Source organism: Engystomops pustulosus, chromosome 6, assembly GCF_040894005.1.
Source record: "Engystomops pustulosus chromosome 6, aEngPut4.maternal, whole genome shotgun sequence".
NCBI classification, from domain to species: domain Eukaryota; kingdom Metazoa; phylum Chordata; class Amphibia; order Anura; family Leptodactylidae; genus Engystomops; species Engystomops pustulosus.
Genome location: NC_092416.1, coordinates 7,681,948 through 7,699,111, shown reverse-complemented (window position 1 = coordinate 7,699,111; position 17,164 = coordinate 7,681,948).

Below are 17,164 nucleotides of genomic sequence, written 5' to 3'. Positions count from 1 at the left end.
GGTGGTTGCCGGAAGGACAGGAGAGGAGGGACCGGGAATATTTCTTTTAGTGTTGTGTCTTTATGTAGGATCGGTTGGAGTTCCCTGGAATGTGACGTAGGATCTCCAGTTGTGGCTGTAAGTGACTACTAGGGGCACTCTGGCCTCCTGTGGGGTCTCCTTATATGTGAGTAAATCATCTGTTGTTGACTGCCTGCATATCTTTTCCTGTAACCTGGGTAGGCCCACCCAACTGCCCCTTTAACTCAACTAAAAAAAGACCAGACACATTTAATCTTTAACTTTGTGGTATGACGACGAGAGAGTTGGGCACAGCTGTATTTAACTATGTAACAAATAACTTCTACTGTTAAATATAACAGACAAACCCGGGCACCTGTGTACCCGCCTGTCATAGGGCAGGTAGGTCTCAAACTCAATAAAAACCACCAGCTGTTGCAGTAACCTGGGAGCAATGGGCTTGCTGGGTGTTGTGGTGTCACGTGACGGTACGCAGCCCTAGAGTTCCCAAGTACCACACGGACCCCTTCAGTTCTTCCGGATCACCTTAGTGCAGTGTGCAGGGTAAATAACTTCTATCACAAAGTTCAGGTGAACCAGGTGCTTCTTACTGAATGTGGTGCCAGAAAACTCAGTCCTGTGTAATATAACAGTTCCTTATCGGAGTATAGCTGATAGATTCTCCAGTAATCTCCTTCACTCTCTCTCTCGGGATGGGTAGGCAAGGATTAAGGAAACAGTCTCTTGTGCCGGTTAGGAAAATGGAGGCTCCTAGCTCAATGACTTTACTGCAATCCAGAGGAATTCCACAGCTTGGCTGTGAGGCGGTCCGGTTCGATTAACGGATCCGTCTTAAGCGTACTGCGCTGGGGAACCAACAATACTCGGCAGAGAAGCCCTTGACTCAATGTTATCTTTGATGAATAACTGCAGGAATGTCTTAAAGAAAAATACCAAAATTTCCTCCTGGTTGCGGAGCTGGTCCCAAAAGTTCATGTAGTATACTTTGAATCAAAATAGCAAATCTGAGTCTTTGACTCTAGCCACCAGGGCAGCGGCTTAAGGTAGGTTATGGATGGAGAGAGCAGGAGCAGGCCTCTGGCCTGGCTAAGGCCCAGCACACACTACCTGTGTAGGTCCAGGAAAAACTAACCAAAAACCCACCTCCTACAGGGGTGTGGACCTTGCACAGGGTCTCCCCAGCCAAATAGCAGGGAGCCTTATGTAAACACACTATGTAAGGATTTCACACAGGGACTTCCGAGGGTTCTAGAAGATTCTGAGTGAATCCAAGAGAGAGAGGAGAGAAGATCCCTACAGTGACCTATCAGCTCTTGCATAACTGTAGCAATCACATTTCAATCACCATGTCAAGACAGTATAGGAAGTATAAAACAATATCAACCTGAAAATAGGTGTATTTGTGCAAACCTGTAAAACAGTGCGATACATTACCTATACAGTGCGATACATTACCTATACAGTGCGACTAACACCTGCCATCAAAGGTACAGGAAAACCCTAAACATACCAGAGTGGCCCCTCTGTGATTCTAATATCACAGTGCAGTGACCCAAAGAGGGAAGGGAGGGCAGGAAGATCCGCAGGAAAGAGGGTGAGTCCACACTTGCAGCCCACCCCTTAATACCACCCACACCTGTAGCCCATGCACCCAGAAATAAACTAACTTCTCTTAAAGGGGCCGTGCTGCACCTGCTAAAAACCTCACTAACTTTTATGCCCAAACTTGCAGGCAGTCATTAGCCTGTAGGCGCTTAGCCGTGGGGCTATCAATCTTATTTGGTCATCAGTCACTTTTGGTTTGTAGCCCAACGGGAGAAATTCAGACCTGAGCTCCAGGAGGTGTTTTTCCAGGTCTGTCTTGTCTGAGCAGAACCAGTTGTAGTGTATGGCCTGGCTGTGTATGATGGATACGGATGTAGTGTATGACCTGGCTGTATATGATAGATACGGATGTAGTGTATGACCTGGCTGTATATGATGGATACGGATGTAGTGTATGGCCTGGCTGTATATGATGGATACGGATGTAGCGTATGGCCTGGCTGTATACGATGGATACGGATGTAGCGTATGGCCTGGCTGTATATGATAGATACGGATGTAGTGTATGACCTGGCTGTATGTGATACACTCTTGTATGTTTGGGGTGGAAGCTGTTATTTCTCAGGTAGGTCGTTCTGTCTGTGGTTAAGCTTCTGTCTTTTAATCTGTATTGTGGAATCCAGAAAGTACCTCATCTGAATAGCTTCGTTTCAGATTGATGAGGGGTGAGTTGTTGTAGCTCTCATGGAATTGAATCAGGACCTCCTCACCTGCCGTCCAGATAATCAGAATATCCTCAATATAACGGAGGTAGATCATGGGCTTTGTGGTGCATGTGAATAAGTAAGGGCCTTCCAGTTCAGCCATAAAAGATCAGCATACTGTGGTGCACACCCCGACCCCATTGGTGTTCCCGTACGCTGTAGGTACAGATCCTCTCCGGATGAGAAATAGTTGTGGCTGAGCACACCTTGTATGAGATCTGAGATCTGAGACCTGTTCTGTAGGTAGGTTGTGCTTCTCCATGTGTGCCCGGCATGCTGCTATTCCATCTATATGGGGGATATTAGTGTATAGAGATTACACATCATGGGGGGGCTGTAATCTAAGTTTTTTTGTTGTCCTTTGATCACTGCCGGTTGTGTATAAAATGCTGTGAATTGTTCCATGCATAACCTGTCTGACAGAACTGGTGTTCTCCAAAGCTCCTCCATCAAATGTTCCCTCTTCGGGGCAGTGTTGGGCATTGTTTGGTTGGAGGGTGATGACCTACAGAAGTCGTCGTCCTGCAGAATTACAGAACATGAAATGTAGTTAGTTGGGTTTTCTTCTCACAAACTGTAGAAAGATCTGAACCTTTGAGGGTTACTGGTGAATGACCAAGTATTGGAGGGGCTATGCACTGGCAGACTTCATGTGGGTTCATCCATAGTGTCATCTCTGGACAGGTCCTGGTACGGCAGGCTACCGGGGACACAAGCTTCTGAGATGGTCTCACATCTATTGATCCTGATACATCCGTATGACAAATAGTAGAAGTTGCTCAGATGCTGGTGACCTATATTGAGGTTTATAGAGTTCTTACCGATATCTAAATATTCTTTACCTGCCCAATTTGTAATTGTGTTGGAGTCTTGTATTCAGCTTGAAGACAGGAAGCCCTGGAGCTCCATGATGTTGGACTTTCTTGAGATTGAGTGGTGGAATCTTCTATAATTTCCAGGTGCTCCTGGAGACCTTTAAAGCAGCAGGTGGTCATCTGCCATGTCTCAGTGATGCCCACTATTGTATTTCCCTTCCAACACTAAGACTTCCAGTTCCTCCATCTTATGGGGCTCCTGGCAATATTGTACATGCACTGTATCTGGGTTTTCACTGTTCCTCTGGTTCATAAGAACTTAACCCCCCCCCCTCCATGTAAATGCTTCCAGGAGGTGCTGGGACAGTGCCACCAAATTAGTTTCATGAACCTTTGTCACATTATCCTGTTGGCAGGTCCTTCAGACTTCAATCTAACTTTTTTTTTTGCATGAAAAATGGCAGCTGGTGGTTCTGATTAGTTGTAGCTGTGCCCAGAGCACCCTGTTATGTATACAAGAGGCAATGTCTCACTTATTGGACAATGAAGGTTTAACTTTGGAACTTCTACACTTGTGGGGTTAGTAGTCCCATTACTATTAGTATCTACTCCGGTTTGTTCCCCACTCGCTGATAATGGGACTGTGGAGCAAGTGATGGGACTGGAACCAGATGACATTTGCTGCTCTTCTACTGGATCCGGAAGACGTGGCTTCTTTGGATGGAAGCTCGCTACCGTATAAGGATAATTATCCTCACCCAATCTGTCCATAGAAAGAAATGTGAGACACGGCCATTAGTACCGGAAACATCCACCACCAGCCCTACTGAGTATTACAGGAGGAGGGACAACTCACCGGCAGGAGACCTCATAGGGATCGATCCACAGGGTCATCTCCTTGGGGAGGGACAGGTCCTGGTAGCTGAGGCCACTATGGGCACAGGCCTCCAGGATGGTCTCCTCCCGGTCATTCCTGTTCACCCGGATACATCTGAAATAGGCAAATATTACACGTTAGAGAAGATCCTGATGGACCTGCATGAGGTCGTCTAGAGATGAGGATCCATGATGGGTTTTCTAGAGATCATGATAACTCCATCTAAAGATGTGAAGGACCAAGATGAGAAATTTATGGACAAGGCATGAAATGTGTGGAGTAAAAATGGCAAATTGCTTTTTGACCAATGCAGAAATATTCTAGAACTGGACATGGACCCATGGGGAGAATTATTATGGTTTCTATAGGTCCAGTAGAACAAATTGTGACTGTTTTTAGCTTCTTGTAGAACATTAGTCATTTATCTGAGAAGCTGATGAGTCAATGATGGAATTTTTAGAATTGTTTCCAATAAACCTGAGATTAAAAATAATAACAATATAAAACTACCATTACACAATGCAGGAAATTCTCTACAACTGACCGGTTCTCTACAAGACATTTAGAGATGAATCAGGAAATTATTTGTAGTAATTTACTGGTTGTTAATAGAGCGATGGGACATTTTGCTAATTTTTTTTGATTCTTCTGGCCATATGTAGGGATTGATTCCAGATGGGAGGGAAAATATTGGGGAAAGTTGTCAATGAGCAAGTGAGAAACTTTTGGGCAAACTAGAGATTTGGGTAATTTTAGGAATTTTGGTAACTGATCGAAATGGGAATCTTTAAAAAATGTTACTTTTTATATTCTATCTTTGACGTGTAACAAATCCAGGAATTTTTAGAGCTGCTAATGGAACAATATTGTAATTCTGTTACCACCTATCATACAGATCAGGGAGTGACCTGTAGGCTCGGCCTTTCATTGCCTTCACTAGATACCAGTGGTCGGTGACTTTTAGTAAAGCATTTCTCTGGATATCTCCACCATGGCCACATCCAGTTCATGGAATATATTGGCCAGAGTTCTAATGTATCCAACTCCGGCTCACAGCTCCTCATCTCTACTGGGACGGCGGCCATCTTATCTCTAAGACATTGGGCATCATCACTGTGCCCCCACAAGTGTCAGACTGTAGAAGGAGGGTAAAGCATTCCTCACCTGTGAAGGTAGAGTTCTCCCATATTCCGGCTCCATGCTCTTGTGGGGGTAGAAGTCCCATCGCTGGCATCTATACCGCTGTCTGTTTCTTCCCCACTCAGACTCGGTGATGACTGGACTGTGGAGCCGTCATCTTCTGGTGGGTGCGGAGGAAGTGACAGACTTGGAACCAGGTACTTTTTACTTTCATAGGATCTTGATGAAGGGGAATTCCTTGGGTTGATGCTCACCACCGTGTATGGATAGGCGTCTTCTCCCAGTCTTCACATTGTGGTCTTGCACATCTATTGATCCTGATGCATCTGAATGGTAGATGTTGGTGATCAGATGCCTGTGACCTATATTGAGGTTTATAGAGTTCTTACCCTGCAATCCTGCCCAATATGGTATTGTTAGATATTTCTCATTTAGCTCGAAGGCAGAAATCTCTTTGGGGCACCATTGATATTGGACTTGAGATTGTTGGGTGGTGCTGAAATGTTCTATAATGTCTTCTTGTGAGGCTCCTGGCAGTGGTGTACACACACTTTATCTGGGTTCCCACTTTTCCTCTGATTCCTAAGAACTTGACAATCCCCATTAAAAAAAAATGTAAATGCTTCCTGGAGCTGCTGGAACAGTGTCAACTCTTTTCTATCTAACACTTTTTTTTCATTGTATGATAAATGGCAGGTGGTGGCTCCCCAAGTACTTATGGTTATTGCCCCATTTGACCCCTTGCCCACAGCACCCTGTTATGTATACAAGGCATGTGGTCTCCTTGGTAAAAACACTGCAGAAGGTTTTTTTTTTTTTTCTTGTCAAAGAAATAATGCTCTGATATATCTCCAACCCCCCCAATAATCGGCCATGGGGATCTGCCCCTTTGTAAAGGTTTCTATATATTTGGAGCCTTTCTTTGGGAGCTGAGGTAAAACGGAAAGTTTTTGGTTTAAAAAAAAAGAGCAGATTTAATAATCACAGGAAGTAGAGATGAAAATGAATGAAAAGGGTGCAAACGGCAAACAAGTCCAGATAAAAGTTTAGCAAAATAATGAAGTTACCAGATAAGTATAGAGTGATGGGTGGAAGGGTTTGAGGCCTCCTCAGCCGAGCTCATGTAGGAGGAGCTCCCATAGACTTGTATTACATCCTAATATTCTCCTGTTTCCACCATGTAAGGAGGACCTTGCACTAGGCCAGACATCATGGCTTTTCTATAGTTCCTTATGTTTAGGACCAAGTGGATCATAAAGCTGATGGAATATTGTGGATATAACATCATGTTCACCACATTCTGGTCTCTCATTTTGATGGATTTGCCAGATGCACTAATGTATTTTTGGACCATGTTTAGCTGCATGTGAGTTGGTTGGTCAGAAGATTGTTAAATATTAATTGATATTAACCCCCCCCTGATTTATGACTTGTAACCTTTCCAAAAATAACCTTCCAGACATTATATATAGTGTGACAGTTAAGGACTAGCACATGGGGACCACCATGTATAACGCAATGACTTATGGGGTTTTGGAGTTGATAAATATAAATAGGAGACCCCCTCCATAACAGGGGGGGGCAATTAATCTTTCCCTGTGGCCACATGAGAAAGTGGAATGTTTTTAGATGTAATACCTGGTGCCCCCCTTCATCATACCCCCTCTTATTATGCCCCCATATATAATGCCCCATCTCCTTATTCCCTCATTTATAATGCCCCCTCGTGTAGCATTAGGACGCCCAGCGTTGGCGGGTGGTGCCGTCCTCACGTTGCCTGCGCTGGGAGCGGTGCTGCCCCTAGTGGCAGAGCAGGGAGTGTATTACTGCACACAAGCCGCGATCCCTACTGCTGTACAGCACTAGCTCATGTCCTGCCACCAATGTCCCTGCGTGACCGCCCACCACAATAGTGCCGAATACTCCCTGTGCCGGATGTGTTCTGCGGCTGCACAATGCCCGGTCCTGCTCTAGGCATATGTTATGTATATGTGTAAGGCAGAGGAACAGCGCCCTCTAGATCTCATCTGAATTATTGCATTATACTGTGTTTTGGGACCTGTGGTCACATGTTCCTGGCGGCAGGTCCTTAATTGCAGGAGGAGCTTCCCCCTCAGTAGTTGTCTCCCCAGACCCACTGACCACAGCGCCCCCTTGTGTATGTATATGAGGGGGTGTGGTCTCCCCAGACCCACTGACCACAGCGCCCCCTTGTGTATGTATATGAGGGGGTGTGGTCTCCCCAGACCCACTGACCACAGCGCCCCCTTGTGTATGTACATGAGGGGGTGTGGTCTCACCTTCATTAAAGACATAGCAGCCAATTTATCTCCAGATCTTTATTACATTATAAATATTTACAATTTCTTGTTTTTAATAAAAAAAATAAATACAATTAAAATACAATTATCTCCCTCCCCCCACCCCCCCCAATCTTCAGACAAGAGGATCTGCCCCCCACACTTCCTGTACCCATATTCCTTGCTGATGGTCTTTAGGGGAATTTTGATAAAACTGTGGGGCCCTCCACCCGGGGATCCAGAGGGGGGCCGCGGTCCTGAAGACAGCTCGGGGGGCCTGAGGAGACAGGAATAAAAGAAACAACATTAATCATAGGAACTCATCTCGCTATAACCCCCGAGATCTCCATCACCCTGCACCCCCACCTCCTGAGCGTCATCACCCCCACAGCTTCATCACCCCTCAGCTACAAGTGTCAGGTTAATCATTCCTCACTGGTATAGGGACTGGGTCCTCCACATTGCGGCTCCCTGGTCTGGGGGGGGGTAGTAGTCCCATCCTCTATACCGCTGTATTCCCCACTCAGACTCGGTGATGATGGGACTGTGGAGCCGCCATCTTCTGGTGGTGGGGCAGAGGAAGTGACTGGACCGGGTCCAGATGGCACCTTCTCCTCTCCTACTGGATCCGGAAGACGCGGCTTCTTTGGATGGAAGCTCGCTACCGTATAAGGATAATTATCCTCACTCCAATCTGTCCATAGAAAGAAATGTGAGACACGGCCATTAGTACCGGAAACATCCACCACCAGCCCTACTGAGTATTACAGGAGGAGGGACAACTCACCGGCAGGAGACCTCATAGGGATCGATCCATAGGGTCATCTCCTTGGGGAGGGACAGGTCCTGGTAGCTGAGGCCACTATGGGCACAGGCCTCCAGCATGGTCTCCTCCCGGTCATTCCTGTTCACCCAGATACACCTGAAATAGGCAAATATTACACGTTAGAGAGAAGATCCTGATGGACCTGCATGAGGTCGTCTAGAGATGAGGATCCATGATGGGTTTTCTAGATATCATGAACTCCATCTAAAGATGTGAAGGACCAAGATGAGAAATTTACGGACAAGGCCTGAAATGTGTAGACACTGACCCAGTCCTTTGACATTCTGGTTGGGGATTGGCCATGTAGCAAGTCCTTGCCGTGAAGACCTACCTCTTCCTGTCCTCAACAACAGGCCCACCTACCTGAGACCACTGACCCAACGTGGTGAGAGTAGAAGAAACCCCAACATCTTCTTCTACCGGTTTCCCCAGATACATCTTCTGGCCTCCCTCTGACCTGGCAGCCACTTGATCAGAAGGGTGGAAGTCAACGAGACCCCGAGGGACTACAACTCTCCAATTGCGTGCCCTAGCAGTGATGGTCGCTGTGACCGCAGGTAGCATCCACTTCCTCTCTACCTCTGACCCAGTCACCAAGGCAGATGGACAGGCCCTGTCCTGAGACAGTCCAGTTGGGGGTAAGCTCTGCAGAGTCCTTACTTGGATGCTTCACTAGTCCCAGTATTTTCCCATCCTCCCCTGCAAGCTTTTCTCCTGCAGCTGTTAGCCCCCTGTCTCTCCCTACACTGGGAGTGACAGAGGACAACCGGTATCCAGAGGATGACAGGCCACTTCCCATAGTAGCCTGACCCTCTGCTTGGATGGTCCCCTTCCCCAAGGGTAAAGTGGGACCCATGACCCTGCCCACCCACACATTACATTGGCAGTAGGTAGGAAACACACATTAATGCCCTCTTAGTGATCAGTCCCTGATAATTCTGGGGTCACATACTGTGATGCTTGTTGGCCCAAGTCTGTTCCCAGCAGGACACTCACAGGAAGGTCAGATGACACGCGCCCCCTCCCCGCACCCCAGTCCAAATACACCTTGGCAATGGGCAACGCCAATTCTGTTCCTCCAATTCAGGAAACGGTGAGGGTTTTCCTGGGTATCAAATCCTGTGGGGACACCAGTTCAGGCCATACAAGGGTCAACCCAGCCCCAGTGTCTCTCAATCCCATGGCCTGGCCTATGGTGACGGGCTGCGAATTATCATGGAAACTCCCAGCACCCTCACCCACAAACAAAACTTGATGGATGGTGTCCGGAATGGTCCTGGGCCCTTCTGGCGCTGTGGACACATGGCCTTGAAGTGTCCTGGTTGTCTACAAAGATGACATAAATGTGGTTCACCAACTGATGAGTAGAGGGGTACCCTAGGGGGCAGGGGTAACGGGGATGGTGTTTGTCTTGCGCCCTTTCCAGCCAGCAGGTCTCCTGGCCTCCAGACTGTTGCTGTGCTCATCTGCCAGGCCAGCTGTTTCCAAAGCCTATTTGGGTTTCCGATCACGGATGTGCTTCTGTAATTCCTCTGGACTATTCCACAAACTGCTCCATGGCGATTTGCTCCTTCAGCTACTGGAAAGTGGTAAGTCCCAGTCCTGTGGTCCACTGCTTGGAGAAGAGCCCTCATGTGATTAGTCCAGCTGTCAGCAGACCCCCCGCTGCAAACTCTGAGCTTCTTCCAGTAGGTCTCAGGGGTCAGGTTGTACTGATGGACCAGAGCCTACTTGATGTCCTCATAGGTCAGGGTGGTATCACTAGACAAATGGCCAAATATTTCCAGGTCCTTCCCTCCGAGATGAGGGGTAAGGTACCCAACCCACTGCACTGCAGGCACATGGTACTGTTGACAAGTTTTTTCAAAATCCAGCAAAAAGTGTCCAAGTCATTACCTTTATCCAGCAGGGGAACGTCCTCGGTCCTCAGCTTTGGCACATGGTTCTCTGGTAACCCTGGAGTAGCTGGAGCACACTGTTGTAGCTGGAGCATCTGCAGCTGGTGTTCATGATCCTTTTGGGCGCGCCCCCTCTGTTCTGCAGCCTGTGCTCGCTCTTGCCATTCTGTAGCAGCCATGAGAGTCTCGGATGCAGCATGGTTCCCCTCCTGTAAACTGTCCCTGGCTACTTGCAGTGAGACCCGCCTCCATTTGATGGATTTACCAGAGATGCTGCTAAACATGGTCCCAAAATACATTGGTGTACAGGAGTTGGTTAATATGAATTAATATTTAACAATTCCCACTGGTTATGATTTGGAACAATATCAATCCTAACTTTCCAGTCACCATTGGTATCGCATTCATTCCTGGACCATGTAGCATCCTGGATGACTCTTCTAGTTCTAGATTAATAATTAAACCCACCATTCTGTACATTTCTGTAATGAAGGTGTTAATTTCTATAGACCTTTATGAATTTACACATTATGAAAATTTGAATTGTAACACAAAAGCAGAATGATAAAAATAACAATGGGATGTGACAAAGTGTCTGCACAGCAGTTTGTGGGGAGGATTTTGACCAGATGTTTACGGATTTCTTGAGACTTCCCAACAGATCTTCCCAACATCACGTTCCATTCATGTTCCATCTCTGATAATTGACCTTGTTCATGTCCAAATACAATCTCTGCTCCTTAATTGTTCAGTTTTCAAAAGATCTTTTATACATCATCTCTTCTGTCCAAATATCCCAAGGAAATGTATCAATCTGAGGTTCTTGTCTAGGAAGGATCTTAATTGATTGGTGCTTATGGAAATGTCAAGTCTAACTGGTTCCCTTAACATTTGGAAACTCCAATTTGTTTCCAATCTTCATGATCTCTTCCTGTAATAGGAAGAATTGATGGATCTATAGTTGCCAGAATTTTGGGTTTAAAAGCAAATTTCCTCTCGCTCTTCCTACTTTACCTGAATATATCATGTGATTTGTGACTTCTCCAGACCCAGTGGCTCTCCTTTCCTTATAGTTACACCCCAGGATAATCCATCTTGTAATTTACACTCCCAGGTACCAGTCCCATTATTGAGTGTTCTTTGTGTGGATCTTGGTTTGGGTTCTGCTTTTGCAACAAGCTCAATACGTGTATCGTGCATTTCAATACAACATTTGGCACCGTGGTCCATGCAAAGGCTTGAGATGTCGGGAGAATAATCCTGGATACGTTCCTCCAAGAAATCTTCAAGATCTAATCCTCAACGTGTTAATCACTGAAGCTTCCTTCACAAACCTGGAAGAGTGATGTGATATCATACGTTGCATATTAGATTCTGCATGTGGAAGAATTGTACTTTCTTCTCCTGCAGTATCTATGACCTGACTATAGCGTCCTTATGGGGAGTGGACAATGGCTCAGTTGGAGAAACAATGGCATTTTTCTCCTGTCCTTAGTTCAAAAGGAGTAAATTGTGTTATTGAGGAATCTGATCCTTATACTCATCAGAACAAAAGGGACTGAATCTACCCAGGTATTTCCTTTTGTCAAGCAACAGTTTGGCAATTCTTGTCTTTATGGTTCTGTTCATCCTTTCCACCATCCCTGCAGATTATGGATTGTAGGGTACATGGAACTGTTGTATCCCTAGATTTTACTTAATTTTCCCAATATAGTGACTTCTTCTGTCTGAAGTGATCATTTTTGGAATTCCCCAAGCACAGACACATGATTCCTTAATGCCTTGGGTCGAAATCTTCTCTGTAAGAGATGATGCTCTCTCCACAGCCATCTTGAAAATGTGTCAACCACCAAAGCATCGGAGTCCATGTTTACTCGTAGGTAAAGGACCTATGTAATCTGCAATGTAGGCCATGGACCTCCTGCAGGCAGGTGCAATTCGTAAGAGTGGAGGCGTCTGTCCTGTAGGTCGTGGATTTACTTGAGCACAGATGAGACCTGACTGACCTGCATCTTGGACGGTCTTAACTTTTTTCCAAATGACAAACTTTTATGGTTGTACTTGGGATCTTCTTGTTGTTATACCAAATCATTTGCAAATTGAGGTCGCCCATTGGAGTCATGACACACAACCCTGTTTTCACAAACAAAGGGAGGTTTTGGATCAACCTGAGGCGCAGCAATGGGTGGATCCTCTGCAAAAGGCAATGCGTGTCACTTTTTCTTGACTGGAGATACCTCCAAAGACTCAATGTTTTCCAGCAATTCTCCACTTCTAGCTGCTTTTGCTAATTCCTCTGCAGTGGTGGTTCCTACGGTTGGCTGATGTGCGCCTTTCTGATGTGCTGAGACCTTCATTACTACATGGATGTTGGCATTTTTGGATGTTTACTTAGATATGTTTGTCTCGCCGTGCATCAGGACTTTGTTGGGAAGTCTACATAACCTCATCTTCCACAATTCTAAGTGATCTGTAAGATCTCACAACTTATGAGCTGTCACTATAAATAACCAGTGGCTCCTGTTCTCTTCCTCATCCAATTCCATCTCTACTCAGCACAAAGGGCAGAGATTGAACCTGTAATGTCCTGGTAGTCTGCACTGAACTGCACATCCCCCTTCTGGGTACCAAAGCCTGTGTAGTGTGGTCCTTCTGAATGATATCTGGACCGGTCTATATAAACCGCCTCCTCTGTTTTCTCATCCTCTCTCCTAAAGAGAAGGACAAGGCTCCTGAAATGTGTCCAGACATTTCTCCCTCATAGTGCATCAACTGAGGAAGCACAGACTTGGCTTTGATAAATTTAAATTTCCTTTGACAGACAACCAATGTGCAAATCTGATGCGACACCTGGGACCCCCGGAGGTGAAGTTTAGGTGTGAAATGGGAAGTTTGCAAAATGATTTTGTTGAAATCCACTGTTCAGTTGATTTAACTGTAAAATGCCCCCCCCCCCCCCCCCCCCCACAAGGTGTGTTGCACAAATTTCAAACTCAGAACGTCAGAAGCTTGGAAAATCTCCCCAAATTCTCCACTCTCCCACCTGCAACAGTACTGCCAACACTGCAGAGGTTCAGAGGCAAGAACCTGAATGTTCCACAGTAGCAAGTGCTGGTTTGGTTTGCAAGTTTCTCTTTTAAAAAAGCTTTGTCCCTCTTCCAATGGTCCAATTGGATCATTGTCTTTCATAGATCATGGAGGCCTGGATATTTCTGCAAAGCCCTCTATGAAATACTGTTTGTCATCAGTTTGCAATGGCTTGACCTTTTCAATGTTCAGTTTCAAACCTGCTTCATGCAGCAATGTGAACAGTTCTGCTAACAAAGATGGAGGTCCTTGTCTTCAGTAGCCAATCATAAATCGACATATTGGAGGGAGGCAATCTGGTCTGGAAAATGTTAAGATGCCCGATGGAATATTGATGGCCTTAAATGAGCCCCTTGCTGAAGTCTGGAAAGGACGTATTCCTCCCCTCTGTGAAGAAATGAAACCGGTGTAACAGCCGTGTCTGACGCTATGGTATCTGTAGTTCCCACATCAGATATACATGAAATCCCTCCAGCACATGAAGTGCCGATCATGCTATCACTAGGTAGGTGCTTACTATCTACAGCATTGGATAACACATTAGTCCAGAGCCTGCTGATACATCACCGCTGGCTATAGCTATATCAGGACTATGCATGCAGACATCTAGCACAGCTGGTAATAGTTACACTAGGATTATGCAGGTAATCAGTAGACAATTCTCTTATCATTGGACCTATAACGATCACCAGTCATATTGGGCAGTCTCCAACTAACTTGTGGCATCAAGTGTGCCCAGGTCCTCCTTGGCACCCATAGGCACATATCTAGACACTAATTATCCTAAATCAGTCTCCACAACTTTGGGAAGGTTATCCGTTACCACTCCCCCAATCCAGGTACACACGTGCATTGGGCAAAGCTGGGGTGAGGCCTCCAACACCAGGAACACCTGGGATGAGATCCTCTGGTTTGACAAGTGACGGGTTCACAAGGGTCATCTGTGCACTGTATCCCTCAAACCCACTAACATTGTCACCCACCGTAACCTCCTGTAGGTTGTCACCAGCCACCCTTATTCCCACAGACAAAACAGAAGGTGAAGAAACCGTTGGTGTGGGCGAAGGGGTGGTCTTCCTCTTCTCTGGGCATGTAATACCCTACAGTAGGGATGGGCTGCACCTCAATGGGGAGGGGGCCGCTGTTTTAGGGGAAAAAATGGCTAGAAGGTTGGAGGAGTGTTTAAACTAGAGACCTGGGGGGAGGGCAACTACACTTGTGCAGGGCAAATAGACGGTGTACATAGAGAGCTGGGAAGAGTCATAGTCCATGGGGGAGGAAGGGGGGCTGGAATGAGATTGGGGAATAAGGACAAAAGGAATACGGACAGGGAAAACCATATAAAGTGTATGTACACAAATGCCAGAAGCCTCACAAACAAAATGGAGGAACTGGAACTCTTGATGTTGGAACGGAAATATGATATAGTGGGTATCAGCGAGACATGGCTGGACAGTAGCTATGACTGGGCTGTTACTATAGATGGTTATAGTCTTTTTAGAAAGGATCGTATAAATAAAAAAGGGGGAGGGGTTTGTTTATATGTGAATTCTTGCCTCAAGCCCGTCCTGCGAGATGACATCAGTAACGCAAATGTGGAGTCCCTATGGGTGGAGATAAGAGGAGGGAAAAATAAAAATAAAATATAACTAGGGGTTTGTTATAAGGCTCCAAATATAATGGAGGCAGCAGAGGAAATGCTGATAAGTGAAATGGATGCGGCTTCAAAGCATGGTGAAGTACTTATCATGGGGGACTTCAATTACCCAGATATTGACTGGGGGGCAGAAACCTGCAGGTCCTTCAAAGGTAGCAGGTTCTTGTCAACAACAAAAGACAATTATCTGTCGCAACTAGTCCTGGAGCCAACAAGAGGGGGGGCACTGCTGGACCTTATCCTTACCAACAGACCTGATAGGGTATCAAAACTACAGGTTGGGGGGAACCTGGGGAATAGTGATCATAATATCATTGATTTTGTATTACGCTTTACTAAGAGCGTTAGTGAAGGGGCAACCAACACTCTAAACTTCAGGAGGGCAAATTTTCAGCAACTAAGGGAAGACCTTAAAGGCATAGACTGGGATAATGCTCTCAAGGACAAAAGCCCCCCCCAAAAATGGGACTTTTTCTCATATATTCTGAAAAAGTCCTGTGAGAAACACATACCTTATGGGAAAAAGCATAAAAGGAACAAGAAAAACCCTATGTGGCTAACTAGTCTTGTAAGGAAAGCAATAAGCGAGAAAGATAAAGCGTTTAAGGTGCTAAAACGTGAAGGTAGCGATGAGGCATTACAGGATTATAGAGAGAAAAATAAATCCTGTAAAAAGCAGATAAAGGCCGCAAAAATAGAGACTGAGAGAAATATTGCCAGGGAGAGCAAAAATAATCCCAAATTATTTTTCAAGTATATAAATGATAAGAAACTAAAAACAGAGAGTGTGGGTCCCCTTAGAAATAACATGGGGGTCATGGTGGAAGGAGACGAGGAAAGGGCCAATCTACTGAATGTCGCCTTCTCAACTGTCTTTACCCAGGAAAATCCCCTGGTGGAAGACACAATGAGGAATAATGTTAATTCTTTTTATAATGTCAACAGTTTAACCCAGGAAGAGGTACGGCGCCGCCTCGCAACCACTAAGATAGATAAATCACCGGGGCCAGATGGCATACACCCCCGGGTTCTGCATGAATTATGTACGGTGATAGACAGACCGTTATTTTTAATATTTGAAGATTCACTGAGGACTGGTTATGTTCCACAGGACTGGCGCATAGCAAACGTGGTACCAATATACAAAAAAGGATCAAATAGCGATCCTGGAAACTACAGACCCGTAAGTCTAACTGCTGTGGTGGGGAAAATATTTGAGGGGTTTATTAGAGATGCTATCCTGGAGTATCTCACTGTGCACAACCTTATAACCCAGCGTCAGCATGGGTTTATGAGAGATCGGTCCTGTCAGACTAATCTGATTGGTTTCTACGAGGAGGTAAGTTCAAGACTGGATCTGGGGGACGCTGTGGATGTTGTATATCTGGACTTCTCAAAGGCATTTGACACCGTGCCACATAAAAGGTTGGTATATAAAATGAGACTGCTGGGAATAGGAGAAAATCTGTGTATCTGGGTAAGTAATTGGCTTAGTGATAGAAAACAGAGGGTGGTCATTAATGGCACATTCTCAGATTGGGTTGATGTTACCAGTGGAGTGCCACAGGGGTCAGTATTGGGGCCACTTCTTTTTAATATTTTTATTAATGACCTTGTAGTGGGTTTACACAGTCAAGTTTCAATATTTGCAGATGATACTAAGCTGTGTAAAGTAATAAATACTGAGGTCGATAGTTTAGCATTACAGAGGGATTTGTGGAAGCTTGAGGGATGGGCAGAGAAATGGTTGATGAGGTTTAATGTAGATAAATGTAAAGTTATGCACTTGGGCCATGGAAACAAAAAGTATAATCATGTTCTAAACGGTCAATTACTTAGTAAAACTGAAGCTGAAAAGGACTTGGGCGTATTGGTGGATGGTAAACTTAATTTTAGTGACCAGAGCCAGGCGGCTGCTGCTAAAGCAAATAAAATAATGGGATGTATCAAGAGAGGAATAGATTCTCATGATAAAGACATAGTTTTGCCCTTATACAAATCCCTGGTCAGACCACACATGGAATATTGTGTACAGTTTTGGGCACCAGTGTATAAAAAGGATATAATAGAGCTGGAACGGGTGCAGAGGAGAGCAACCAGGATTATTAGGGGAATGGGGGGATTAGAATACACTGACAGATTACAAAATTTGGGATTATTCAGTTTAGAAAAAAGACGACTGAGGGGAGACCTCATTACAATGTACAAATACCTGAACGGACAGTACAAGGATC